Genomic DNA, 27,369 nt, shown 5'->3' on the forward strand with positions numbered 1-27,369 from the left:
ATGCAGAAATTTTCTAGAGAAAGGATATCTAAGCTTTGCTGTGAATGATGAATAGAAATTGGCTGGGAATGGAGGAGGCATGGTTTGCATGGGGAAAGGATATTCTGAAAAGAAACAACTTTCGGTGAAAAGAATTGGAGCCTAGAGAAAGAGTGATATATATTCAGGAAACAACTTCTGTGGGCTGGAAGTGAGTGTGTGTGATGGGATATCAGGGAGTAGGATGTGGTTTGAGGAGAAAACAAGAGGTAAGTCTTGGGGTCCCAGATCACAAAGGTTCTTTTAAGTTGTATTAAAGAGTTGGGACTTAACCTATGGTATTTCTAAGCACATATGTATCTTGATCTAATTTGCATTTTAAAATGAAGAAATTCCTGTGGTGATAAAGTTGAGGACTGGGAAACCTGTTATGAGGTTGTTGCAGTTATAAAACCAGTTAAAATGTTGTTATGAGAAGCATAAAAGAGGCAGGTGGAATTGTGAGATGTGAAGATATTTGAGAACTCTTTAGGAAGTAAATCAGCAGACATCAATGACTAATTCCATAAGGACATTCTGGATAATGTGGAGTCCATGGTAGATAATATTTATATTTTTTGAGACAGGAAGCCCAAGATGAAGAACTTGGGGACTGGAGGAAAGGGCTTTAGTTCTCTCAGAGGTTTTAAATTCTAAGTGTCTGTGGGACATTCAAGTAAAGGCGTCTAGCAGACAGTGTGCAAGTTAATCCTGGAACTCATTGATGATATTAAGAGCTGGAAACACTGATTTGTACGTGATGAGCCTTTAGATAATCTTTTTCAGCCATGTAAGTGATCTCATTCAAGAAGACTGAATTAGGACTGAGAACATAACTGGACGATCAGAAAAACAGTAACACTTAAGAGTTGGCAAAGAAAGAGCCCCCAGAGAATTGGTATCAGGAGAGTCATTGATGGCTGAAGTAAATTTTCAGAGAGAGAAGTTGGGCCATTTGTTAAAGATGTTTGACTATGAAAGGGGAGAGAAAAGCTAGTTGATATTTGCGGTGAAAGTGGAAGTGGAAGAGTGATTTCTTTTTAAGATGGGAGAGATGAGCTTAATATAGGCACACAGATATGGAGGTTATGATAATCCAACCTGGGGATAAAGTTTACCTTTGAACAGCTCATGAAAAGAGGATTTGCTGAGCAAAGGAAGGATGTTAACACATTTGTGGAGAGGCATATTTAACCTACTAAAGAGAACAAAGTGTTTCTCTGCACTCTAACAGTAGCTATTTGCATATGCACGGTGTGATTAGAGATTGCTCTTACCTTCTCCCTGGAGCCAGACTTGTCTTTGGCAATAGAGGCATGCCTTGTTGTACTGTGCTTTGGTTTATTGTGCTTCACAGATACTGCACTTTTTTTTTTTTTTTTTTTTAACAATTGAGGGTTTGTGGCAACCCTACCTTGAACAAGTCAATTGGAGCCCCTTTTCCAACAGCATTTGCTAATTTAGTGTCTCTGTATCACATTTTGGTAATTTTCACAGTATTTCAGTCTTCATTATTATATTTGTTATGGTGATCTGTGATCAGTGCTCTTTGATTTTACTATCAGAATTGTTTTGGGGTCCACAACCCATGTGCATATAAGACAAACTCAATTGATAAATGTTTTGTGTGTTCAGACTGTTCCACAGACTGGCTGTCCCTCCATCTCTCTCTGTTTGGCCTCCCTATTCCCTGAGACACACCAATGTTGAAATTAGGCCAATTACTAACCCTACAATGGCCTTGCTGTGTCCAAGTGAAGGAAGAGTCACACAGCTCTCACTTTAAATCAAAAGCTAGAAATGATTAAGCTTAGTAAGGAAGGCATGTTGCTAGGTGAGAAAGGCCAAAAGCTAGGCCTCTTGTGCCAAATAGCCAAGTTGTAAATGCAAAGGAAAATTTCTTGAAGGAAATTAAAAGTGCTACTCCAGTGAACACATGAATGATAAGAAAGCAAAACAGTCTTATTGATCATATGGATAAATTTTAGTGGTCTGGATAGAAGATTAAACCAGCTGTAACATTCCCTTAACCTAGAGCTTGATCCAGAGCAAGGCCTTAACTCTGTTCAATTCTATGAAGGATAAGATGAGGTAACTGCAAAAGAAGTTTGAAGCTGGCAGAGGTTGGTTCATGAGGTGTAAGGAAAGAAGCCATCTCCATAACATAAAAATGCAAGGGGAAGGAAGCAGCAAGTCCTGATGTAGAAGCTGCAACAAGTTATCTGGAAGATCGCTCTGAGATCATTAAGGAAGGTGGCTCCACTGAACGGCAGATGTTTAGTATAGATGTAACAGCCTCTATTGGAAGATGTCATCTAGGACTTTCATAGCTAGAGAGGAGAAGTCCGTATCCAGCTTCAAAGCTTCAAGGGACAGACTAACTCTATTGTTTGGGGCTAACACAGCTAGTGACTTTAAGTTGAAACCATTGCTCATTTACTGTTCCTAAAATCCCGGGGCTCTTAAAAATTATGCTAAATATGCTCTGCCTATGCTCTATAAGTGGAACAACAAAGCTTGTATGACCGCACATTTGTTTATAACATAGTTTGTATGACCACAAACATCTATTCTGTAGTCCATCAATCAAGGGGTAACTTTGACTTTAAAGTCTTATTATTTAAGAAATACATTTTGTAAGGCTGTAGCTTTCCTGGATGGTGATTCTTCTGATGGGTCTGGGGAGAGTAAGTTGAAAACCTTCTGAAAAGGATTTACCATTCTAGATGCTATTAAGTACATTCATGATTCATGGGAAGAGGTCAAAATATCAACATTTACAGGAGTTTGGAAAAAGTTGATTTCAACCCTTATGGATGACTTTGAAGGATTCAAGACTTCAGTGGGGGAAGTAACTGCAAATGTGTTGAAAATAATAAGAGAACTGGAATTAGAAGTAGAGCTTGAAGATGGGACTGAATTGCTGCCATCTCCTGATAAATCTTGAACAAATGAGGGTTGCTTCTTACAGATAAGCAAGAAAATAGATTCTAATCCTGGTTAAGATGCTGTGAAGATGGTTGAAATGACAACAAAGGATTTAGAATATTACATAAACTTAGTTGCTAAAGCAGCAGCAGGGTTTGAAAAAGATTGACTCCAATTTTGAAAGAAGTTCTACTGTGGGTACAATGTTATCAAACAGTAGTGCATGCAACAGAGACATATTTTATGAAAGGAAGTCACTTGGCGTGCCGGGCTTCATTGTCTTATTTTAAGAAATTGCCAAAGCCTCCCCAGCCTCTAGAAACCACCACCTTGATCTGTCAGCAGCCATCAACCTAAAGGCAAGACTTTCAACTGGCCAAAAGGTCAGATAATGGTTCACAGTTTTTAGCAGTAAAGTATTTTTACTTAAGGCATGTACATTGGTTTTTTAGACATAATGTTATTGAACACTTAAGATTATAGGGTAAACATAACTTTTATAAGTTATGGGAAACCAAAAATTTTATTTGACTTGCTTTATTGCCATATCCCCTGTTCTGTGGTGGCAGTCTGGAACTGAATGGCTGTGTCCCTGAGGTGTGCCTGTATGTTGTTAGCAATGACTTTGAACATCAAAGTTTGTTTGTGTTATTTTCTTCATTCTTCAGCGTTCCAGGTTCTCTTCTAGGTGTTAAGATTTCAAAGAAGAAGACAAAGTCTTATTCTTCCCTCAAGAATGTTTACAATGCAGTGAGTGAGAACTAGGAGGGAGTCATAGGAGGGTGTCACAGGCACATGGAGGAAGCACTCAGCACAGCCTGTAGCAAGAGTCAGAGGGCAGTGTCTTTCTGGAGATTTCACTGAATTCTGGGAGGCTGAGTAAGAGTTTAATAAGCTATGTTGCCTTTATATTATTTGGAATTTTCACCAGTTTAACCAAAGTCTTTCTCACTACTCCAGTTCCTTTGTGTCAGGAGTCAACACACTTATTCTCTAACAAGGCAGACAGTAACTATTTTAGCTTTGTGGACCATTCAGTCTCCATGTAACTACTCAATTCTGCCTCATAGCCTAGAAATAACCATGAATAATATATAAATAAATGGGTGTGGCCACAGAAACATGGTGAATTTTACCAGCACCCTGAGGTCCTGGAAAACAAAAAGGTTAAGAAATCCCCCAACCCTGTTGTCTTCTAGGAAACAGCTTAAAGGAACGCCTTTCCCCATTGATTTAGATAAGATTCCTGGATGGCCCTGTTGTTTACCCATGCCAGGGCCAGGAACAAACTCTCCAGATTCTGGGTTTTTTTGTTTGTTGTTGTTTTGTTTTTTGCTTCATACATAATTAGCTAAACTCTTTTGTCTCCACTGATAAATGAGAACAAAATGCTTTTAAACCAAACTTTGGTTAAGAGTCTCACCTTCCCTTAGGCTTCTGAACTTTGACCCACTCTCAGCCAGTGATAGCTCTTCTTTAAGAGTAGCTCCAGAAAATAGAATAGCCTCAGCAAGAAACATTCTGACATTCCATCTACAATTCATTAAATCTACTTTTTATTTTTATTTTTTTTCCTTTTTAAAAATTTAATATGTATATTTTTTATTGGTGTTTGATTTGCCCAGTACGCATCCCGTCAAGTGCCCCCCTCAGTGCCTGTCACTCAGTCCCCCACCAACCTCCCCTTCCACTACCCTTTGTTCATTTCCCAGAGTTACAAATCTACTTTTTAACTTACTTCCACACTTGGGTCTCTCTCATCTTGTCCATTTTTTCTACAAAAGAAAATTCCTTTGTGTCTAACCCTTGAGATGTTTGGTGATTTTATAGCCAGAGCTTTCTTTCTATTGCTATGGTCTCCCTCTTCCTATTGCAACAATTCCTCCACCCACCCCCTTGCAGTAATCCTTTTGGATAAAATTTCTTCTTACTAAGTCTGGATTTGTTAATAAAAATGACTGTATTTACACTATGTTCTAATAATACACACTAAAATTTGAATTTTATATAATTTTCAAGTGGCATGAACTTTTATTCTTCTTCTGATTTTCCCCCCAACCTTTTAAAAATGCAAAAATTATTCTTGGCTCAGAATCCATATAAAAACAGATGGCAGGTCAGATTTGACCCCAGGGATATAGTTTTCCAATCCTTGCTTTGTATTAAAGAGGCTTCAGGTTTAGCAGAATCCAGTTAGTTGACCTTTTAGAGAATTACCTACCAATTCAATTCAATAAGAATTTATTAAGTACCTATTTTGTGCTCAGCATTATTCTAGGCCCTAGAGATAAAGTCATAAACAAGACAGATACTGTCCTACTTTCAAGGAATCCAAAAATAAAAGCATCAGTATTTAACTTCAGTATGCTCTGCTGCCTCTTATATGACATGGTGCTATTTAATTACAGGTGCGTTATAGGTACGTTATGACTTGAAGGTATTACTATATACACAGGCTATTGGTTGTCTTGAAAAACACACTCCACATTCTCTAACTGATTATATGCTTTTCCGTATATCAGAATCAACCTAGACACCCATGCACTAATTCTAACAATGCTATAATTATTCTAAATAAATATCGAATTCCTCCTTGAAAAGTGTCTTCAGACCCTGTAGTACATTGTTCTGTAGTGATAATTTTTTACATGTTGATAGTGAATTTTAATATTAGAAACTGCCAAAGATTATTTATAGCCAAGTCAAGTAAATGAGTCAGATGAGTAAGAGTGACTAAAAAATAGCAAGTCGTGCTTTCTCCTTTTGAAACACAGTCTCTGATTTCAAGGCAATGCAGTTGAAATTTTGTGTTATTTTTCTCAGACTGGCTTGTGGACTGAATATTTTTGTTCCCTGACCAAATTCCTATATTGGTGCCCTAACACTTGAATGTGACTGTATTTGAAGGTAATGACCTCATGAAGGTAATTAATATTAAATAAGGTCACAAGGCTGAGGCCCTGGTCCAATGGGATTAGTGCCTTTATGAGAAGAGATACCAGAGAGTTCACTTGTGTTCTCTTTCTCTCTCTCTTCTTCTCTCTCCCTCCCTCTCTCTACGTGCACAAAGAAGCCTTGTGAGAGCACAGTGAGAAGATAGCAGGAAGAAGGCTCTTATAAGGAACTGAAGGAGCTGGTTACCTTGATCTGAGACTTGCCAGCCTCCAGACTGTGACAAATAAATGTCTATTGTTTAAGCCACCCAGTCTGTGGCATTGTGTTATGGCAGCCGGAGCTAATACATGGCTCTCTAGAAATTTTGTAAAAGAAGATTTGGAAAGCTCTGAGTCACGTTAGCCTTCTTGGAATTATTTTCCACTCACCAAAGGAGACTCAGTAAAGAGAAAGGAACTCAGGCACTCATTTGGATATGTAAGTTCTTATCAGTTTTAAAAACTAAAAATCATATTTTTATAATCTCATTGTATATATATATATTTACATATATCTATCTATATCTATTTAATATCTATCTATAGCTATCTAATATCTATATCTATCTTTCTCTATATATTTAGATATAGATATAGATAGATATATAAATATATCTATCTATGTATCTATCTATCTATCTATATATATATATATATTGAGAGAGAGAGAGAGTGTTTGCATCCTATCACCTAGTAATTATGAATTATAAGCCCAGGGTTACCTACAGATCTAAACAAGAGTTACATCTATGAAGGGGTGGCTATTTTGGAGTCTCATTGCTTAATATTTCCAGGAAAAAGCAAACAAACAATTTCCCACAGCCTTTTTAGAAAAGAAGTACTTATTTAGAAATATAAAATGAGGGGAGGAGGAAAAAGAGATATACTCGTGAGTAAAACCCATCTTGAAACACAAAGTGCCTAATTTACCTTGAATAGGAGGTGCGGTCTGACATACTTCTCCCCATGGTCTGTGAGGGAGAAGATGGGAGTCTGCTTGTATATATAACATGCCAGAGTGCTTATTCGTTCCCGGACTGTTAGAATCTCAAAATATGGCATTTCCACAATAATCCAAAGCAGTATAATTAAAAAAAAAAAAAAAAAAAAGGCAATAAGACCTAGTGAACTAATGTTGACATTGATTAGAAAAATGGGTTAAACCTGTGAATAATGTATTTGACTGAGATTTTCAGTTACCTGCTTGTTGGACAAATAATCACTAATTACTCCACTTACAAGAGTCAGTTACCAACTCTCTCTCTCTCACATAAAGCATTTTCATTTCTTTTTGCCCAGAACAGAATTGGATTCGTTTCCTTTTTTAATTTTCCTTCATTTTTAAAACCCCAGTGCCCACTGTGTGATGGTAGGTGCTTAGAGTTGGGAATATGAAGAGAAATATTTTGGGGTCCAGGATTAGAAGTGTTGGTGGCCTTGAGAAGGAGCAAATGCATACAAAGAATTGCAATGCAAACTAAGGGCTATAACACAATATTGTCCAAAATGCGGTGGGGACAAATAGAAACGTGAACCCTCCTTTGAGTACAGGTGCCAGAGCAGCCAATAAACAAGCCCGTGTGTTATTAAGAAAGGTGAGGGAATCACTGCATGCCATTTCTTCCTCCTTCCATTCACTTAATAAAAAGTACAGGGTCAGATAAGTCCAGGAGCAACCAAAATCAATTTACCAGGCAAAAAAAGGAGAGGATAGGGATGAGACTTTTTATGAACTCACTATTTGAGGAGAAAGACGCATTATTTTGGTGGCAGTGGGCAACTAGGTAGAAAGAGATTGCTATTAAGTGAAAAATGAGCTTCCACAGGAAGCCATGACAATGAAAGTAATAATTAAATCTTCCTGTAACTTAGGTTGCATTGTAAGTGCTTAGCTGAAAAATGTGTCTGTACCTCCGGGCCTGCAGCAATGACATCTGTTATATTTTAGGAACAGAAAGCTAATGAGGTGGAATCTGGAGTAGTGAGCTTAATTGGGCTTGTTTTGATTAAGTGTATGTGCTGGGAATATTCTAATCACTTGTCTGAATTGCAAAACAGCCAACGTAAGCCCCCAAATTCTTGCAACCATTTGTGAATCCGTTTAGAATAGATGGGGAGATTGTACAGAGGAAAGAGTAAACTGTAAAGCAAAAATTATCTAAAGTTCAGATGAAGTAAAACGTATGTAGTGTTCCATGCCTAATTAGCAACTTCAGGCCTAAATAGCAGCCCAGTCATACCTGCCTGCTGTTCGCTCTAAGTTAAGGCATCTGCCCTGAGAAGCAAAACATGTCAGAGCCTGAAGGACCACAGTGAGCTTTATGCCATCTGCCCGCCTTGCTTTCAGAGAATTAGAGGCCCAGAAAGAAAAGGGCTTTCCCCAGACCACCTCGGACTCTGTGGCAGCATCTAAGCAAGAACCATGATCTCCTCATTCCTAGTCAGTGACTCCTCTCTCCACCTGCTCCAGCCCAGGGAGTGGGGAGACTCTCAAGCATAGGCAGTGTCTGATGTAACAGTTCCCATCCAAATATCAAAGATCATTTTTAAGTGCCTATTGGCCTCACGTAAGGATTGTGGAATTTTGTTTTCTCTATTACACTCTTTTCTTGTTCTGGGCTTTTCCTCCTCAGAATAGAAATTAATAATTAAATAGAAAATAAATAATTATTTGTATAGTTATTTAATATTTTTCTTCTCAACACTGTATGTTTCATGAATACAGCCCCCATCTCTGTACTTCTGGAAATCACACCATTCTTGTTTTGTTTTTCCATAAGGATTTGTCAAATCAAGGATAAATACATGAATAAATAAGTGAACCTCTTGACCTGGAATAGAGGTCAAGAAATAGAGGTGAGAAATAGCAAAGAACCAAATCTTAAAGGGACAAAAAATACTTCTTTGTATATAATATTTGCAGAGAGGCATCTCTGCCTTGGAAAGGACAGAAATAGAGAAATTAAGGTTGAAAGAGGAAGGTGAGCCTGGAAATCAGAGAAAAGGCTCTGGACCTTTGGGCAGATGTCCAAGATGGCTTTGGGGTGTTAGAGTTTAGAGTTTCGTGCATACAATTCCATTCAATTCCTGGATATCTGTTTATTTTAGACCTTGTGTGAACCCTGGAGACATGAAGATAGTAGACCCACTCCTGCTTTCTTGACCTTCAGAGTCAATAGTCGATAAACTATTTCACACTGTAGTAAGTACCAGCATATGCAGACTGTTCACTGATGCTCATGATCTCCAAACAAGCTGCTGTGTGCCCGCATGTGCTCTTGCCTAATGCAGAACATAGATGGAAAAAATGATGTGCTGATGGAAAAAATGCTATCATGAGATACTGTGATCATTAAGGAATGAGGTCAGAGACCAGAGAGAGAGTATGTGTGTATGAGAACGAGAATGAGAGCAAGCAAACAACAGAAATAATATTTGCAATAAACTAACTCCCAAGGTCAGCAATGAAAGTAACTAGAATAAATACTCTTAATAAGGAGGCAGACAAGCAAAAATAAAAAAAAAAAGCACATATATATAAAAAGGATATAGCCTCTGACTGGAGTAGCTATGACCATGATAGAATTTGCAGAGCTGTGTTTAAAAATTATCTCCATGATGAAGGAGTTCAGGCCAAAACCGTAACCTTCTTACCCCACCTCTAGATTACAGAGCCACCCCTCTTTCTTGTCACTCAGAAGCCTGCTTTTGGGTGCTTTGGGGTGAAGTGGGAATTGGATAGGTATGGGAACTGAAAAAAAATCACAAAATCCAGGAAAATAAGTGCAGGTTACATGAAGCCTATTTCCCTTAACTGCTAATGTAAAGGCCCAAACATGCAGAAGGAGTATGAATAATCGAGGTAAATTTTAATTAGTTTTAATCCTTCCTTGTTCGCGTACAAATAGGTGGGCTGTTTCCAAGGTTCTGACTATTACCTTGGCGTGTATGTAATATTTACTGGTACAAAGAAACACTATGCAACAATTTAGGATAGATATTAAAGAAAAATGCCTTACTCAATGTAAACTGCAAGGATAATTTAGGCTGCCAGAATGTAATTACCCAAACTGGAACACATTCCTCAAGGGAGCAAGAAAGCATGAGAAGACAGTACACTATTGCACCCTGTGATGAGAGCAGCAGTTTTTGAAAATGAAAAGAAAATGAAGTAGGGATGAAAGTTACACAAGAAGATCTGCCCTTTCTGGTGACCTTCCATGAAAGATGGAGAATTGGGGGAATTGCATGAGAGTAATTGCTGCATTGGAGGCACCTTGAAGTTCATTCCATCTGACACTATATCCTCCCTAAGTGGGTGTTCGGTCTGTGCTTGAGCAGTGCTGGGATAGTAGTTGACGACCTTCTCAGATGGTCACAATGATGGAGTAAAGAACTTGCTTTTATGGAGTAAAGAACTTGCTTCTTACAATGTCTACCAGCTGGACTTTGGCCTCTGAGAGCCATACCATATGTTCGTTCCCTCCTCTACCAGACACTGTTCAATTATTTCAACACAATTTCCATTAACTCTCCAAATCTTCCCTCAGCTAAATGTCCTCTCTGCTTTCAGTTGTGCCCCACATCACACATTTCTAGACCCTTAACTATTTTAATCCAATTCTTCAAAATAAGCTACCATTATATTTTTCTACCCTAGCGTCCAGAATTGGATACATTACTATGATGATGTAGGAGAGAGCTGGCCAAGCACTTTCATGGATCTAACATCATACCCCTGTTAATTGATCTAAAGAAGTTTCTTTGGCAACTCCTTCACTTTGTTGACTCCAGCTGGATCTAACACTCTAGCATAAATTCAGCTCCTTTTCTGAGTCCCCTAAGTAGGATTGGCCCAGAGATCTCCCAGACATTTTTCTTCTCAGCTATTCATAGATGGACCACTGGTATCTCTCACCCGCCCCCCCCTTTAAAAAAATACCTGCACTTAAAGTTTCAAATATTGCCATATAATTACAATTACTGCTGTTAGTAATAATAATGAAATAGGAATATAATCATGTCCACAAAAAAGAAATAATCCCCCCGTTCTGCTGCCCAAGATATGAATGATTTCAGAGCTATATGCAGTGGTGTGTTTGGGGATTTGACCTAACAAAGGCAGAACCAGCTGTGTGGAGTGAACAAAGAGGAAGCATCTCACTCCTATTTGAGACAAAATGACAGGGTATGTTGTCATAGGTCATGTTGTCTTTTCTGTTCTGAACACAGATGAAACTTATAAATGGCAGCACTACCTGAGACAGAAATTAATTTAAAAAATCATAAGTGTATAGATTTTCTGTAGAAAATTTTCTTGGCTTTGTTCCAAATTCTATTACATTTCAGTATCCCTATTCAGATAGTAAGAATATATCATAATAATATAATAGAAACCCTGCTGATTAATCACTATTACTACTCCCAAATGGGTGTGATGTCATTACACTGAGGTACAGTAAGATGTCAGGGTGTGGGGATGGGAAGGGATAGTCTACAGATATGTACAGTCACTTATCAAGGAAGAATATTTGATATTGCTCTGGGTTTCTGCCTTTATAGTGTTTTGCTAAGTGTTCCTTTCTTTTTATGTTGTTAACTATAAGAAAGAGACTCTCCTTCCATTGTCTTTTTTTTTTTTTTTTTTTTAACCACAGCTAAAGCATAGATTTTGGAAAAGCTATGTAAATGTACTGGTTTTAGTTTATACTGAATATTGCTTGAATGATATGGGCAATAATTGTGCACACTAATAAAAGGTAAATGGGTAGGTGGGTCAAGGAGTCGTAAAGATGCATGTTTATAAACGGTGCAAGCTTAAATGATGTATATTTTGGGATGATGTGGATATGATCCCACAAAGGTTTTACTAGAGTCACACTACTCCACACTATACTGTTCCACAGCACCCTGTTCAGTACCACACAATGTCCTGCCATCTTACCATCTAGCGATATAAATAGGTCAAAGGACAGGGTCTTTGCCTTTTCTGTCTTTCTCTTTATTGGATTAGAGTCCAAATATAAGTCCTTTTGATAATTCTCCAGGCTAAAATACACATTTGATTTTTGTAGCATTGAATAGTCTCATGAGAGTCAGGTTTCTCATGAATCTATCAAAACAAACAAAAGTAATCTTGCATTTGCCTCCAGTAGGGAGAAGGGGCTCCTCCACAGACATAGTTGTCTACTCTCCTCCAGTGTGGAAACTACCATTATCAGGACTTTAAAATATATATATATATATATAGCAGAAAGCCCTCCTCAGTGATGCTCACTCCTACTTAGAGCTTATGAATTTACCATCCAGCATCTTTTCCCAGTCAGCTTTTCATCTCAGAATTTCTCCAGTTTAGGAGTCTTGATTTCTGTCTTCTCTGTTTTACTTTTCACTTGTTTGGGGGGTTTAGAAGTAATATTACAGTAAAGTAATTATTCTCCAAACAATGTGAGAAGAAAGAAAATTATTGTGTCCAACTATAGAATTAGATAATGGAATTAGATTCTTAGTTTTTCTCATCAACAATTGCTACTTACATGCCATTCTGAAAGATACCAACAAAATTTAACTTCATTGTTTCTGGTTTTCTTCTCATTTGCTAAAGAAGGAAGAGACTAGTGAAGGTGAGGTTGCAATCCTAGACCTCTCTCTAGTTGGACAGAATGGAAGACTGAGGCATGTACTAAGTTTTCCCTAACACAGGAGCTCAGGAGCCTCTCCTGGCTCCTCAAGCAGACCTTGTGAGCACTTGCCATTTGTGCCACAATGCCATACAGGTGATGGGGACACAGTGTTCACCTCAAGGCAGCTGACAAAGACTGACACTGACATGGTCACTGGCTCCAGATGACATGCCTAGGATTAGAACACAACACCTGACACTATCAATGGGGTCCTGTGCTGGGGAAGAGCTGGAATCCAGGCTCGCTAACTGGGAGGTGAGCTCATCACCTATTCAGCATTTTTCTTGGCTGAGCCCAACTGTAAGAAGGACCTGCGCCACAATAAGCAGACATTCTCATTTGGATTTTATCCCCAGCTGTCACCTGCCTCCATACTCCTGTGGCTCAGAAGCAAAGTGTCTGCATGGAGCTTCATCCTTTGTTTTGCTCCTTTAGTTTTACTGGACTTGTTTTACCCTTCATGATGTCTTCAAAGGAGAATGACTATCTGACATATATTTTATATCCTAAACTATAAATAATAATTGATAATAATCTCATATTTAATAACTTTACATATGTATCTTATTGTAATTATAATTGTAAAAATTGATTTAATTTTTCAGTAATCTTCAAGCCTTATTTGCATCACAACTTGTGTGACTGTCCTTTAGCATTTAAAAACAATATATAGTACACACATATAAATATATATGCACAAATCTATAACATACATACACATATATGTAATATGTATTTATAATACATATAAATACTACACACTTATATGTATGTGTATATATAATGCATAATACATATACATACACACATGTGCACATATGTGTGGTGTGTGTGTGTGTATAAGCTGTCTACATATCTGATTAAATGAACCAAGTATTTCTTGGGAGAAAACACTGAAGGGTCACAAAGGGATGAGAAAAATTATCATTGTTGTGTAGCATATTTAATGAGGGAAATAGAAATGCTCTAACTTAGAAGTATTAAAATAATTCCAGTGAAGCAATGGTTTGAAGTCACAATAATTTCCTTTCCTCCCCCTTGGGTCATTGAGGTGAATTAAGAATGTTCACCATGTAGATATTGTAACATTTTCCGTGGTTTCTGACTCTGCTTCTTCCATCAGGAGCTTCTTTGCTTAGACTGATGCCTGAGCCAGAGCTCTCCAAATCTAAACTTGTTCCTAACATGTTTCTGCCTTTCCTTTAATATCTCATCTATAGGAAAACTTAATGCTCATCACAGTACCTGGTATATGGCAAGCTTTGACAAATGTTTGTTGATTGAATAATTGCTGATTATTCTTACTGTAGCTTATATCTTTGGGCCATTTTTTGGCCTTAGTCACTGCTGCAATATTAGTTAATTCTTTATATTAAGATTATTTTTATCTCAAAAATACAAGATCATTTTTATCTGATAAGTATGTAGAAGATATTGTTTAAGAAAATTTCTAGGAAACTCATTAAATGCTTAAAGCCAACTAGTTTTTTAAATATCTAAACCCTTTCTTTTCTTCCCTTGCCTTCCCTTTTTTATTTTCCTTTTTTCTCCCCTATTTTCTTTTCTTTCAAGGCTAGGGATATCAGGCTTTGTCATCTGAGGAATAACTTTGTCCCTTTGTTTGAATAATTCTAAATTTTATTTTTTTATGTGTGGTTTAACTGGATTTCAAAGTCATAATTAAATTTTGACATAAGTTAAAAGTTTAATTTGGTATCCCAAACTGCTTTCTTGATATATAGAAACTTGCCTGCAATTTAGGCAAAATCTTTTTATAAAGAGTGGCACGCAAAATTAATTAGTGTTCACCTTATTTCCAAGCTAAGTTGTGACAGCTACTCACCCTGGGAAGCCCCAGGAAATAGAAGACAACTGTCTCTAGGCAGAGGCCTGGGGCCCATGATTAACTTTTGTCTTTGAATTTAATTTTTTTTTCTGAATATAGAAGCAACAGGATGTATGTAGGCTGAAGTGCAGTTTAATGATTGAAAAAAACTGGAAGCATCACTTTGCCTACACACAATCCTGTTTGTCTTTTTGCAGCAAATTGTACCACCCCTTCCATAAAGGTTTCCCAGCATTCCTTGCTCATTGTGGTGCTCTCCTCAGGAGTCCTTGGAACCTGTGGTCTCTAGTATGCAATCCAGCCCTCAGCCCTCAGATGACCTGCAGAATGATCAACCACTCTTTCAGGTGGGGTCCCTTCCCTCCTAATGACAGTGAACTCACTGAAGGCAGGGTTTAGTTGTTGTCGTCTTTTTTTCCTTCTTCTTTTTTAACTTTCTAAATCTGGCCAAGAGCCTTATGCATAACTAGGCACAATATAAATATTCAGTACATATTTTCTAACTGGCTTTTCCAGAATGTTTATCAGGAGAGGTGGGGGCAGGAGACATAGGAATGTGAAAGGCTTTGAAAAGAGAATTGTAGGGCAGGGTCTAGAACCCATGAGCAGTTTTGTTATTTGTTTTCAGGTGAAAATACTATAATGACTTACTAAGGCGTGTGTGTTCATTGTATTGTGTTCCTAGTAATGTGTCACCTGGCAGCAAGCTTTAGAATGGGACCATTGAACAATATATTGGATTTTCACTTAGTGGAAGGTGCAAGGATTCTATCTTTTTAGTTTCTCACATTCTGGGTCAATGGACTTAAAAGAGACATCAGTAGTCCCAAGGGACAATTTCTGCTTCAATCTTATAAGAACCTGGAGATAGTCTCTTAACATCAGCTTTCCTCCATTTGAGGAGGCTAAATAAGAATGATGTTTGCGGGGTATCAGGTGCTTGCCCTCCTGCAACTCATAGTGTTCTTAGAGAATCTATCCTCAGGCTCAAATTGTTTAGAGATTGACATAAGACTTATGGAGTTAGAGTTAAAAATGGTGGCTCTACTTTTAGCATATAAGCCCGTTCCCAAAATGTGAAGCTTACTATGGTGTGCAGTGTCCTGCCCAGAAGTCTGCCTTGATGTAGCCCAGGAGCAGCACTGGACAGATGGCTCCTTTGATCCAAACATATAAGTAGTTCCTCTATTGATTATAAGACAGCTAATTTTGCCTTACTGTATTAACACAAAATATATGCTATATGTCTGGTGATAGAACAAGACAGTGCCTCTCACAATGTCATCCCAGAACATTAGTTGACACACTGAGATTCAATGGAATCTCAGTGTAGGGAAGAAGAGAATGAGGTTTTGTGGCTCATGTTGTAGATCCATTTGTATAAGCGATTAAGCAATTGTATAAAAAGAAAAGTGTGAATCAATATGTCCAAGATAACTTAGATCAGAGCTCCTATCTCTATGTCTTTTCAGTTAATGCTATGTCTGAAAATACTGGAGGCAGACTAATTACATTTTCATTTGGCCCAAAGTTAGGAGGTTCAATTTATTAAGCTGTTTGACAGACAGGGTTCGAATAATCTTGCCAAAGTAGAATAACAGGCCCAAACATACAAAAATCATAAATATTTACTTAGTATCTACTATTTGCTAGACACCAAAGAAAGTGTTGCACATGTATTATCTCAAAAAAATACTATGTACTATGTATCAAAAAAGCTACAAAGGAACTTCTGATTTCCTGCCCAGTATGTAAGAAGCTTGGAAGTCACCATTTCATTCTAACAACAAGTAAAAAGCAGAACAAACTGAAAATTCAATGACTCTAGATCCCTAAGAGAAGTGAGGTCCTAGGGCAAGCTGCCGTCCCCCAGACTGGAGACATGGGCAGGCAAATACAAAAAATCACAACTTGCCATGAACTGAAACCTCCTTGGGAACCAGTGCTGGAATATGAAAACTGAACTGTTAAGTCCTTATTTTGAAATATAGCAAATCATTCTCTTCTTCTTAACAAGATCTGGCCTTGGGAGAAACTATTTAGCCAGGGCTTAAGCTACTAGGGTTTTATCAGAGTCTCAATGATATGGAGGGGGACAGTAGCCAACTCCAACCCACTCTACCCATCCTGTTCCACTTAAAGTAAGAAAAACTGAGAAACACTCTAGAAGTGCACAGTCTAGAGGCATAGCCTCACTAAAAGACTGAAACCTGGTAGGACCCTAGAATGCTTCCCCTCCCACCACATCACTAAAATCCTATTTATAGAAGTTTCTTTTACCTTCTGTACTATGTCCAGCTATCAAGAGTCTGTAAAAATATTTTGCTCATTTTATTAGGTTGATTTTTATTTTTGAGTTACAAGAATATTTTATATATTCTTTGAAAAAGCCCTTGCCATATATTTTGGGGGAAAAGTATGGATTAGGTATATTACAAGAACAACCAATTAATGGATCATAAAACTGAGGTCCAGAAAAGTGATGTAACTTGCCCAAGATCACATAGCTAGTAAGTGGCAGAGCCAGGATTTGAATCTGACTAGTTAAGCGACCTACTATATAAAGTGTTAGGTTAATATAGCTTTATATTACCTTATACATACCTTAATATATGCTTTATATTTGAGGTAAAATGAGTAACTGCTGTTTAAGACTGGGAAAATGTAAATGCTAATATTCATGAGAAAGGGCTTTCAGATTTCAATAACTTTAAGGTCAACCTGAACCAAAGGCATAAGATGGCTATTTGAAAAATCAAATGTAAATCTCAGCTACATAATATCTAGCTCAAGGGAAACAATAATTCCACCTTACCCATTTGGGGTAGTATTTATTTTTAAAAAGAGTCCTTAAAATACATCATGTCCAGAAGAAGACAATAATAAGATTTATGAAGGCCCTGGAACACATTGCCAAATTAATTCAACAGTATTAATTGATTACCCTGTAATAGGTATTATGCCATGATACTGAACAAAACAGTACATATCTCAAGAAGCCTTGAGGTTCAAGCAATTTTGAGTATTTATCCCAAAGAAGGAACCTGAGAGTAGAATAAAATGTGATTCAGTTACCAAAACAGTGAAGTTCATGGTCTGTGTCACATATTATGTTCGAGGGTAGTGATATAGGGATGGATAAATACAACACAATGAGGAGATCACAGTCTCAAGGAGATCCCAGTCTAGTGGATGGGAGATGTACCATATACTCAACCGCGATAGGATGAATAATATACTAGTAAAATATACAGTGGGCTAACACACTATAGGACACAGCAGAAGTCAACAGAAGTGCTTTTGTTTGAGGAGGACCACAGAAGGGGGTCACTTGATAGCTTTCTGCAAATATGTTAGGAGCTACTATTTGGCAAAAGAAACAGATTTGTTGGGATCCCTGGGTGGCGCAGCGGTTTAGCGCCTGCCTTTGGCCTGGGGCGCGATCCTGGAGACCCGGGATCGAATCCCACATCGGGCTCCCGGTGCATGGAGCCTGCTTCTCCCTCTGCCTGTGTCTCTGCCTCTCTCTCTCTCTCTCTGTGTGACTATCATAAATAAATAAAAAACAAAAAAACTTAAAAAAAAAAAAAAAAAAGAAACAGATTTGTTAAACAAATGAACAAAGCCCACCAGAAGAGCATAAACATTTGGAAATCACAGAATAGAACTTCTATTAATAGGTAAACTTTTTTTTTTCTAGCAGTAAAAGATGAGACAATAGATTACCCTAAAAAAAGAGTGAATTCCATACCACTGAACCTATCCTAGCAGAGTTCAGCCTGTCACCTGGCATGGGTATTGTGGCCCAGATTCCTGCCTTGGTGAAAAGTTGAGCTAAGTGAATTTTAAGGTCACTCCAAATTCTGAGAATCTATTATTGGCATAAGCAGCTTCCTAAATTGGAAAGCTGCTTACAGGAAATGTTGATTTGGTTTGTTCTTTAGATATTTTAAAGCATTAGCTTTTTTCCTGACTTAAACCTAGCATAAGTCTTATGAGTAAGACCTTTCACCTATATCTTTATATTATCTGGTTTGAGCTTATTTTAGGACTATATCCTGTTAATTGTCCTGTAAATAAAGAAATTGTTATTGTCTAATGACCAAACACTCTAAGAGACCAGAGCCACAGATGTGGAATTATAGTTTCTAACTAAAGTAGCATGGATTTCCCAACTTTCAACCTTGAAAAGGGCAAAACACTTTTTACTTAGTCCTGTAAATCTGTGATCTGGAAATCCTACAACATGTCAGCTGGGAACATCCCATACTTTCCTGGGGAGATTTCCTTTAATCCAGATTATTGAAAAAGTGTTTATATTCTTTCATATTTATATTCCTTCATTCTTTCTCAGCATTGTGGGGTTCCTCTCTTTTTGAGTAGGGGAAAGTACAATGCACCAGGATTCAGGAATGCTGGATTCAGTTCTTTGCTTTGTCACTTAATACCCATAAAAATGCTTGGAGATTGAGATTCCTCTCCTATGCATTGTGACAGATGCATCCAGTTAGTACTTTCTAGATATCAGATAAAAGATATCTGACTTTTTAATTTTTTTTTTTTTTTTTCTGAGAAACTATCCATTGTGGAGCCTCTGCTTCAGGGAGTCTAATTCAGTAGATCTTGAGTAGGTTTAGGAAATGATATTTTTTTAAAGTTTCTCCAAGGATCCTGATGGTAGAGCCAAATTTGGGAACCAGATAAGATGATTTCTAAGTTCCTTTTCAGTTCTAAAAGTCTATGAGTTTATGATTCTGTTTTGCTCTCTTCAAAACTTTAGTGATTTTATACAGACATATATATATCTTAAAAAGAAAAGGCTTTTACGCACCGCAGCCCATGTGGAAAAATTCAATTCACTTGTGATTATAGGCAACATCATTTTATTTTAACAATTTCCCTTTCTAATGCTGTTCAGGTAGTTTGAAGAAGTGTCCAAAAAATGAAAAAGCTGAGAGGAATTAAATAAACATTTAGCCAAGTCAGTGTACAACCTCCCCCCTCCCTTCTGCCCACCCTTCTAATTTCTTCCCTTCTTTCTGGTCTCAAACATTTAAGCAACACATAAGAGAAAAACGTTCTCCCATAAGCCTATTTCTGAAATGATTCTATTTTTAAACACTGCAGTTCATCTCAATTGTGCTCAAATTCAATTCACTTGTGATTGTGTGCTATATTATTTTCTTTATCAATTTCTCCCCAGACTCAGTGGGGCAGTGATTGAAATTTGAAAGCTTGTGGGGGAATAAAGTCCAAAACAGTATTGAGGAAAATGTGTCTTGAGTCTGTTGGCTGCAAGGAGCCCTTGCTTTCCCTCAACACCCAATCCACTTTCATCCACAGTCTCTTGATAAACACCATCCAGCCAAAGTCACTTAAAAAATAAATTTAAATTGATTCTTCCATCATCAAAAGAGTTCTTTTCTCCCTAGCCTTAAAACATTTTATTTTCTATTGTTGCATCATGTGCTTAATGCTTTGGCTAAGATTGCCTTGCTTTTGGTTGCTAAATCTTTGCTGTGCTTTTAGGTGAGGTCAGCGTGTATCCATCTAAGGCATTAGAAATGTTGGCTGTTGGCATCTTCTTGGAATGGAAAGATAACACTTATTCTGTTCCCAAACTAGCTTGGCCTTTGAAGACAATGAGAACTTATTTAAAACATAACAACCCTTGTTAAGTATCATATTTGTGAACCTTGTGATATCTAATTGTTAATTACATTCTAATTTCTCCCACCCACAATTCAGCCGAAAAACAATCACCAAGTATGTTAGGGGTAATAAAAGGAACAGGAATTAATAAGACCATGGTCCAATACCAGTGTAAGGATGTCTGGGATCCTATGTTCATGTGTGCTGCCCACAAGAGAATTTTCTCACTCATGTCCAGGACCCCTCATCTGTACCTCTTCTGGTACGGTCTCCATGTTTGCCTGTGACCTCCTCATTATATGCTTTCCTAGCCTATTGTTTTGTATGCCATTATTTTTAAAATACTGGTTTCTCTGTCATTGGCCACTTGAGTTTACTTATACTAATTTGAGCATTGGAGTTGGAAGAGAGTACAACGATTTATTGAAGCACAAGAGATTGATTGGGTAGAGTATAAGAGGCTGGAAAGTAGAGTTTCTCCCAAACATGTTGAACACATCCAGATCTTCATTCAAAATGTGACCTTTCATCCGTATCCCTGATCACCCAGCTCTGCTCATGAATTTCTTTTCTCTTTCCTCTACCACTTAATAAAAATATTATTTTTAAGCCCTTTCTCCAAAGTCTGCCTCCTCCAAGAAATCTTCTCTGACCACATCCATTTCTACTCAATGTATACTTCCCTTGTGCTGTTATTTCTTCTCATACTACTTAATGTTTCTAGTATGTATGTCATGCTAAACAGACTAGACTCCATGCCCCTGCATGGCCAAACTATATCCTAACCTTCTTGTCACTGCCTGGCACAGAGTTAACACAGGCCAGTGGTTCAAGCAGCATTTGTCAAATGTAAAGTGGTAATAACAATTTGTCAAACACTTACATGCTAAGCACATTACACATAACAACTCCATGAGTTAAATACCATGACTATTCCAATTTTAAAAATGCAGAAATTGAGAAATTTGATGGTTTAAACAGTGTGCCAACATATCCAGAACTGGGATATGAAGTTGGGTTCTATCTCAGAGAGCAAATATCCTATTATGTGATGAGGTTTCTTTCCAGGGCTTTGCTCTGCGATTTATTCGTTTATTTCTTCTCTGTTTCTAATCACCATAATCACCCTCTTGAGAGTAGGATGGAAAGTGATATTTTATGGTTAAAAAAAGATGTGTAAGGGCTAGAAATTCTCCATGGAAGAGCTGATAGGGGATTGATGCTGGGAATAAGGAGTGAATAAAGTCACACGATACAGTTAGCTGAGGCACCTGGATTCCAAGTGATTTAATTCCATAATGATGATAGTATTTCTCAAACACGGAAGAGGTATCAAAGGTGGAGTCTTCACTTCCAGTATCACAAATGGAATAAGAAACTATGGAGTTTATTAATGCTGTCTTATTAGGTCACCCACCTGGGCCCACTTGACACCCAAATCTACTCCAACCCCTTCTGCTTTCATAGCAGAGGAAGGGATGTCAGTACTTCCCCTCTCATGGATTTACATAATTGTAAAGCATCAATGATGCCATTGCTTTTTCAAAATGATTGTTGGAAAGTGATTAGCTACTACAAGTCCCAGAATAAAATACATCTGTATATTTCCTGCCTTTACAAATGCCTGAGAACAAACAATGGACTGGAGAAGCATGAGAGAAGCAGGCAAACATCTGCTATATCAATAGCCCTTACACAATTACCCTCCTTCCTTAGAAGGCAAACCTTAAATGACCCAAAGCAAGAACTTTATTCATAAAAAGACTCAAAGGAGACAGTGTTTAAAAAGCACTTTCAAAATTATAAGAAACTGTCCAAATGTGAGCTATATTGTTTAAACAGTTTATTAAAAGACCCCCCTGCCCCCGCACTTAGGGTCTTCAGTATTTCTGGGGTAGTAAAAATATAAAGGAAGGTGCCTGTGGTTTCAACATACATCGGAAAGACCTTAGACTTATTAAAGTAGGAAGGAAAAAAATACATGAAGGAAAGATCCTAATCTTTGATTATCACTGGAATGATCTGTGCATTGAACAAACCTCTGAAATGTTCTCTACAGTCCTTTGACATTGCAGCCTCTTATCAGAGTCTTTCCTATTTAAATTTTGGAGTTTGGGTCATAGAGACAACCCAGTCTCAGGAAAGTAAACATTCTCTCCTACTCCCGACAGTGTTCCCCCACAGGGAACTCAGGTGCATATATTAGTGTGGAGCCTAGAGAGGGCTGGTGGGACAGGGGTGAGGAATGTAAATAACAGGAGCATATAAAAATGTTGCCCTTCTACAGTTCTAAACTCTTACTGTGGTGGCCAGGAAAGAATTATGATATCCCCTGAGTGATCTAAAAACATTAAGGATATGTAGTTACTAGTTACTTTCTAAAGCAACTTCCTCATGGTATACAGAGATGTGGATTGTATACCCACACACTCAGCTAATATTTATATAGCCCTTGTGCCAGATACTTGGGAGTGTATTTTCAAAATATTGAGAATAGTATGGGTCCCAGTTGAAACTAAAAGTTTAACAGAAATGGGGATTGCTTCAGTGATTTATTGCAACATAAACCACGTCCCAAACCTAATGGCTCCAAACAATGATCATTTATAATCTCTCACAATTCTGTCTCTGACTGGGCTCAGCTAGGCAATTCTTCTGATGTATGTGGTATTGGGTGGGGCTTCTCCTGAAGGCACAATGGGATTGTAATGTCCAGGATAACTAAATCCTATGGCTAGAAGTTGGTGCAGCCATCACATAGAACTCAGCTGGGCTGTCACTCAAAGCTCCTTGATTCTCCTCCTTTTGGCATCTACATGGATTAAGCTCCACACAGCATGATGACTGGGATTCCAGTAGAATTCTAACTATAAGAAGGTGGAAGCGGAACATCACTTTAAGGCATAGCCTCAGAAATTTATGCTGGCACTTCTGTTGTTTCAGGGAATCACAGGACCAGACAAGATTAAAAGTAAAGGGAAATAGACCACATTTTTTTGTGTGTGATTAGAGGTAAAACAAACCAACAACCATAAAACCAAATACAGTATGACTGTCTTTAATCACCATGCAGGAAGAAGTTCATACCAGGGATGAACCTTAGAAAAGAAAGTGCCTTATCAGCAAATCATTGATCACTGTGTGTAGTGGTTTGGGGTGGATGGTTGGGTGGGTGTGGGGGGCATTTTATCTTAACTTCTTACATATTCCATAAGGAATTTTAAAGGCAGTGAAAATTCAGTGTCCATGTGTAAAAATCCAAACTGTGTAGGCTCCATTTATAGAGAAAGCCAAGATATTCTGTTCCCTCATCCCTGTGGGCTTATGGTTGGGCACCTTGAGGGCTGTGGCTCTCCTCTAGCTTTGCTTCCATGCCAAGTCTCTAGGCAGTGCCTCCATCATCAAGGGCAAGGGGATCCTGTTCATAAGGGATGATATTGATCCTAGCACAGGTATTGCAGAAAACTTGAAATAAATATCTCAATTTTCATTTTCCTAATTTTAGTTCTTTCTATTCTTAACTCCTTATTTGACATGAAGATCATGTTCCCAATTCCTTATAATACTAGTCCTTGTATAAGACCTTGTATACTCTAAGAGCTTAGTCAATACTTTTTGATTGATTGAATGTATGTGTACTTTTAAATCCAAAGAACAGTTTTCTACTTTCATTTTTGTGATGTCTGATTATTTTTGACAATACATACAGAATCCATGGTAGAAATAAGTCAAAAATCTACAGTTTTGTTTATGTACATGTTCAGTTTGTTTTCCTTAGATACAGCATCAATTTTTCCATAGCTATTACGAGCTATAACTACCTCCCTCAGCACTGGCCCAAAGCTGTACTATTGGTTATAAGGAGAATGTGGTATGAATAAGAATGATTGGCGGGACTCAAAATGCCACAGTAGAATGTTTATGTCATCTTTGTATTCAAAGGAATGGATATATATTCAAAGGAATACATAGTCATATATGTATGCATGGTGATAGATAGATATTTACATAATGTCTTGAGGATAATGATAATCCAGGAAATATTTGTTAAATTATTTGAACTGAACTACTTATTTGCTTTCAGTTAACTCACATCACAAGAAAGGTGATTAACCTCTGACTCAAGAATTAGCGTACTGAGCTTTGGTCCCATTTCTTACTCTGAATAAATCATAAAGAAATGCCTCACTTGTCCATAGGTCATGTTTCCAGTCACCCTATCCACACAAAGCAGTTGAAATTAGTTAAACAGATTTCTACGAAGCAAAAGAGCTTTCACAAATCATATGCCCTTTTGCCTTTAGGTGAGATACAATACTACCTTCAAAACAGAGGAAACTTAATATGGCTAGTAATGTTAAGCCTCTTAGGAGAGATCATTAGAAGTAATGGAACAGTGAGGGCTTTGGTATATGGACAATGCAGTACAGTGGTTAAAATCTGTGGTAACACGATGCATAAGTGGAAATTCCAAGTCCAAATTTGTTTTACCTCTATGGCCTCAATTTCCTCATATGTGAAATGGGGATACTTCACAGGGTTTGTACAGTCTTTACTTCACATGGCAGAGCACCATGAAACAGAACAAACCAAATTACACTTATTTATATGAAAAAGTCATGTATATTAAATAGATAATTTTCTAATAATATTAGAAAAATTAGTTATCTGTCTATATATCTACATTTCTGTGTTTTATGTTAAACCTGGCAGAAAAAAAACTACTAATTCTGCAATTCCAATGACATGCAAACAAGATGCATAAATTCAGCTCATCTCTGAGCTCCATAGAGAAGGTTATATCATAAAATGCACAGAGATGCATTCAGACAGATATACTCAGGTACCCATGCACATGCATGAAATTGTTACCATCTCAGGAAGTATGGAAATAAGGAGCCTAGAAACTTTTGTTTACTCATGAGTTTTGTTTATTTTCTGCAAACAGAATAATGATTGAAGAGAGGAACTTTCACTGTTCTCCCTGTCTGAAATTCTAAAGCCTGGAGGCCATCCAAGTTCTCCTTTTAGGTTTTGACAGTTATTTGAGAAGTGGCATAGGAGGGTAAGTAATCACAGCAGATTCTAAGGAAGGAAGCACCACCTGAATTGCTATTCGAAGATAGTAAACAGGATTCTGGCAACTTCTGAGATTCAGATAACTTCTAAGAGAGTAAACTCAAGACTGAGGTGGGATATGTAGCCCTGTTCTGTGTGCTTCACTCTGTTGTGTTGTTGACCAATTTATTCTTTTCTCTTTGAAGAGTATGTACAGTTTCTAGCTCTTGAACTAGGTTATTTTAGGCTGCAAGGTTGCAGAATGGGTTAATGAAGAACTTTCATAGGGTTGGAGAATCAAGGTTGGATTGGGACAGAGATGAATGTAAGCTTGGATGGTGAAACTCAGAGGTCAGGATTAGTGTAGTTACTGGACATTCTGTATCATTGGTGTGTTCACTTCTGCTAATGTAATTGGCAGATCTCTATAAGGAAAAGTCCCAAGTTATGACCTTAGTCTAGACTCTATATCTGTACTTTTCAATATCATTGCACTAGCCAAGTGCACCATTCAGCACTTGAAATGTGGCTAGTCCAAATGTGTATAACTGTTAAGTGTAAAATGCATACCAGAGTTCAAAGATTTAGTATGGATAATAAAACATCTATTACTAATTTTTATATAGTTTGCATGTTGAAATGACAATACTTTGGATATTTAGGGCTACCAAATTATTAAAATCAATTTTTTTTTTATATTTCAGTGTGGCTACCAGAAATTGTAAAGTTACAGATGTGGCTTACATTGTATTTGTGTAGAATATTGCTGTTCTACATAGTGGTAGACTCAAAATATAGATAAGACTTATCCAGCCAGCTAATGAGTCTACTAACTTGTCACATCTCTTCCAGGAACCTGTTTGCCCAATTGTAGCATAAGGAATTTTGGTAGTCGATAGGAAAAATGTTAGAATTTGAGAAGGGAAGTAAGAAGAGTAGATAGAGAAAGAAGTAGTAAAGTGGGTAAGATAAGCAGCTATCAAATATTCACCCCTCCTACACACATATGTACATATGTATATATTTATAATACAACTATATGATTGTATATATACACATTTATATTACTTATATATAATACAAACTATAATATGAAATATATATGTGTGTGTATATATATATATATATATATGAATTATAAAGATATATATAAAATCCTCCCTCCCTAACAGGGGATGTAGATGAGAATCTGATGGATTTGTGTCATAATGCTGTGCTGTGTTTCAAAATTATTGTTGGTATAACTGAGGTATGGAGTGTTGAGTTGAATGGTTTTGAGTACCATCTATCAATGCAGATAGAATATCCTACCCCCATCCCAACCAAATCCTGAATAATGCTAAGCTAAACTGATTTATAACAGTTAATCTTCTCCATATCAAGCATCTGAGATATTCAGTATCTCTTGAGTCACTGAAAGGCCAGAATCACTTTGGACATTAAAACAGGTCATCCCTAAATTTGCTTTTAGTTCCAGTAATCTATACTTGATTTTATTTGGGCAAGACTATAGCTAGTACGATGGAGAATTTACTAGGAGCATGAGTGAGGATGAAAAGTATACATTCTTTCAGAAAGACCTAGTTCAAAGGATAGCACCTTGGATAACTCAAAAAAGGAAAAAAAAAAAAAAAGAAGAAGAACCACAGTAGGTGGAGGAGAGAAAATACTTTCTCCCTCACCCCCCAACTTCTGTCTATTTTCTCTTCTTCTTCTATAATTAATTCACATAATAGCTCAGCTATTCCAGGCTAATAGTTGAGGAAGCAAAATCTCAAAAAAAATTAACTTTCCTTAGTTTACATAAAGAAGACACTGATGGATTTGGGACTCTGATTCTAAGGTCCAAATTACTTACTTGCTAAGGTAAGATATATAAGGCAGAGAAAATTTCAGCTGAAGAGATCTCCTCTTTGGCAAACTTCTCACAATCTTAAAAGGCCAGAGCTTTAGGATTTGGGATTGCTTTAAGAGAGACCTCTAGCAAGAAGGTTAAAAGGAGAGTTGAAGGCAGGTTAACTTGATTAACATCTCAGCTCAGGTTTTTGTGAGTTACTTAAACTCTCTGAAATTTACTGTCCTCATCCTGGATATGATAATAATACCTACCTATTGTGTTGTTATCACATAAAAATAGTTGACACATATAAAGTGCATAACAGAATAACTGACACATAGTAAACGGTGTTAACTGGTATAAATCCTCGATGGCCTAGGAGGATTTAGCTATCCAATAATGTATTACACACTC

The 27,369-nt window shown here is 37.4% G+C and overlaps 1 long non-coding RNA gene across 7 annotated transcripts in view; it reads left to right on the top strand.

The window, feature by feature from the left end:
* The window catches only part of LOC106559913, a 372,001-nt gene that overhangs the window by 145,211 nt on the left and 199,421 nt on the right, over window positions 1-27,369 (top strand). For 2 of the 7 annotated variants that reach the window (XR_005372174.1, XR_005372176.1), the window contains exons 6-7: window positions 6,017-6,318; window positions 8,988-9,081. This is a non-coding gene — a long non-coding RNA (uncharacterized LOC106559913). Of the gene's footprint in view, window positions 1-6,016; window positions 6,319-8,659; window positions 8,736-8,987; window positions 9,082-14,605; window positions 14,756-25,008; window positions 25,126-27,369 lie in introns of all 7 variants that reach the window. The other 5 variants (XR_005372179.1, XR_005372175.1, XR_005372178.1 and 2 more) reach the window with 5 other exon arrangements.

The sequence above is a fragment of the Canis lupus genome, chromosome 17, assembly GCF_011100685.1.
Source record: "Canis lupus familiaris isolate Mischka breed German Shepherd chromosome 17, alternate assembly UU_Cfam_GSD_1.0, whole genome shotgun sequence".
In the NCBI taxonomy this organism is placed as follows: Eukaryota; Metazoa; Chordata; class Mammalia; order Carnivora; family Canidae; genus Canis; species Canis lupus.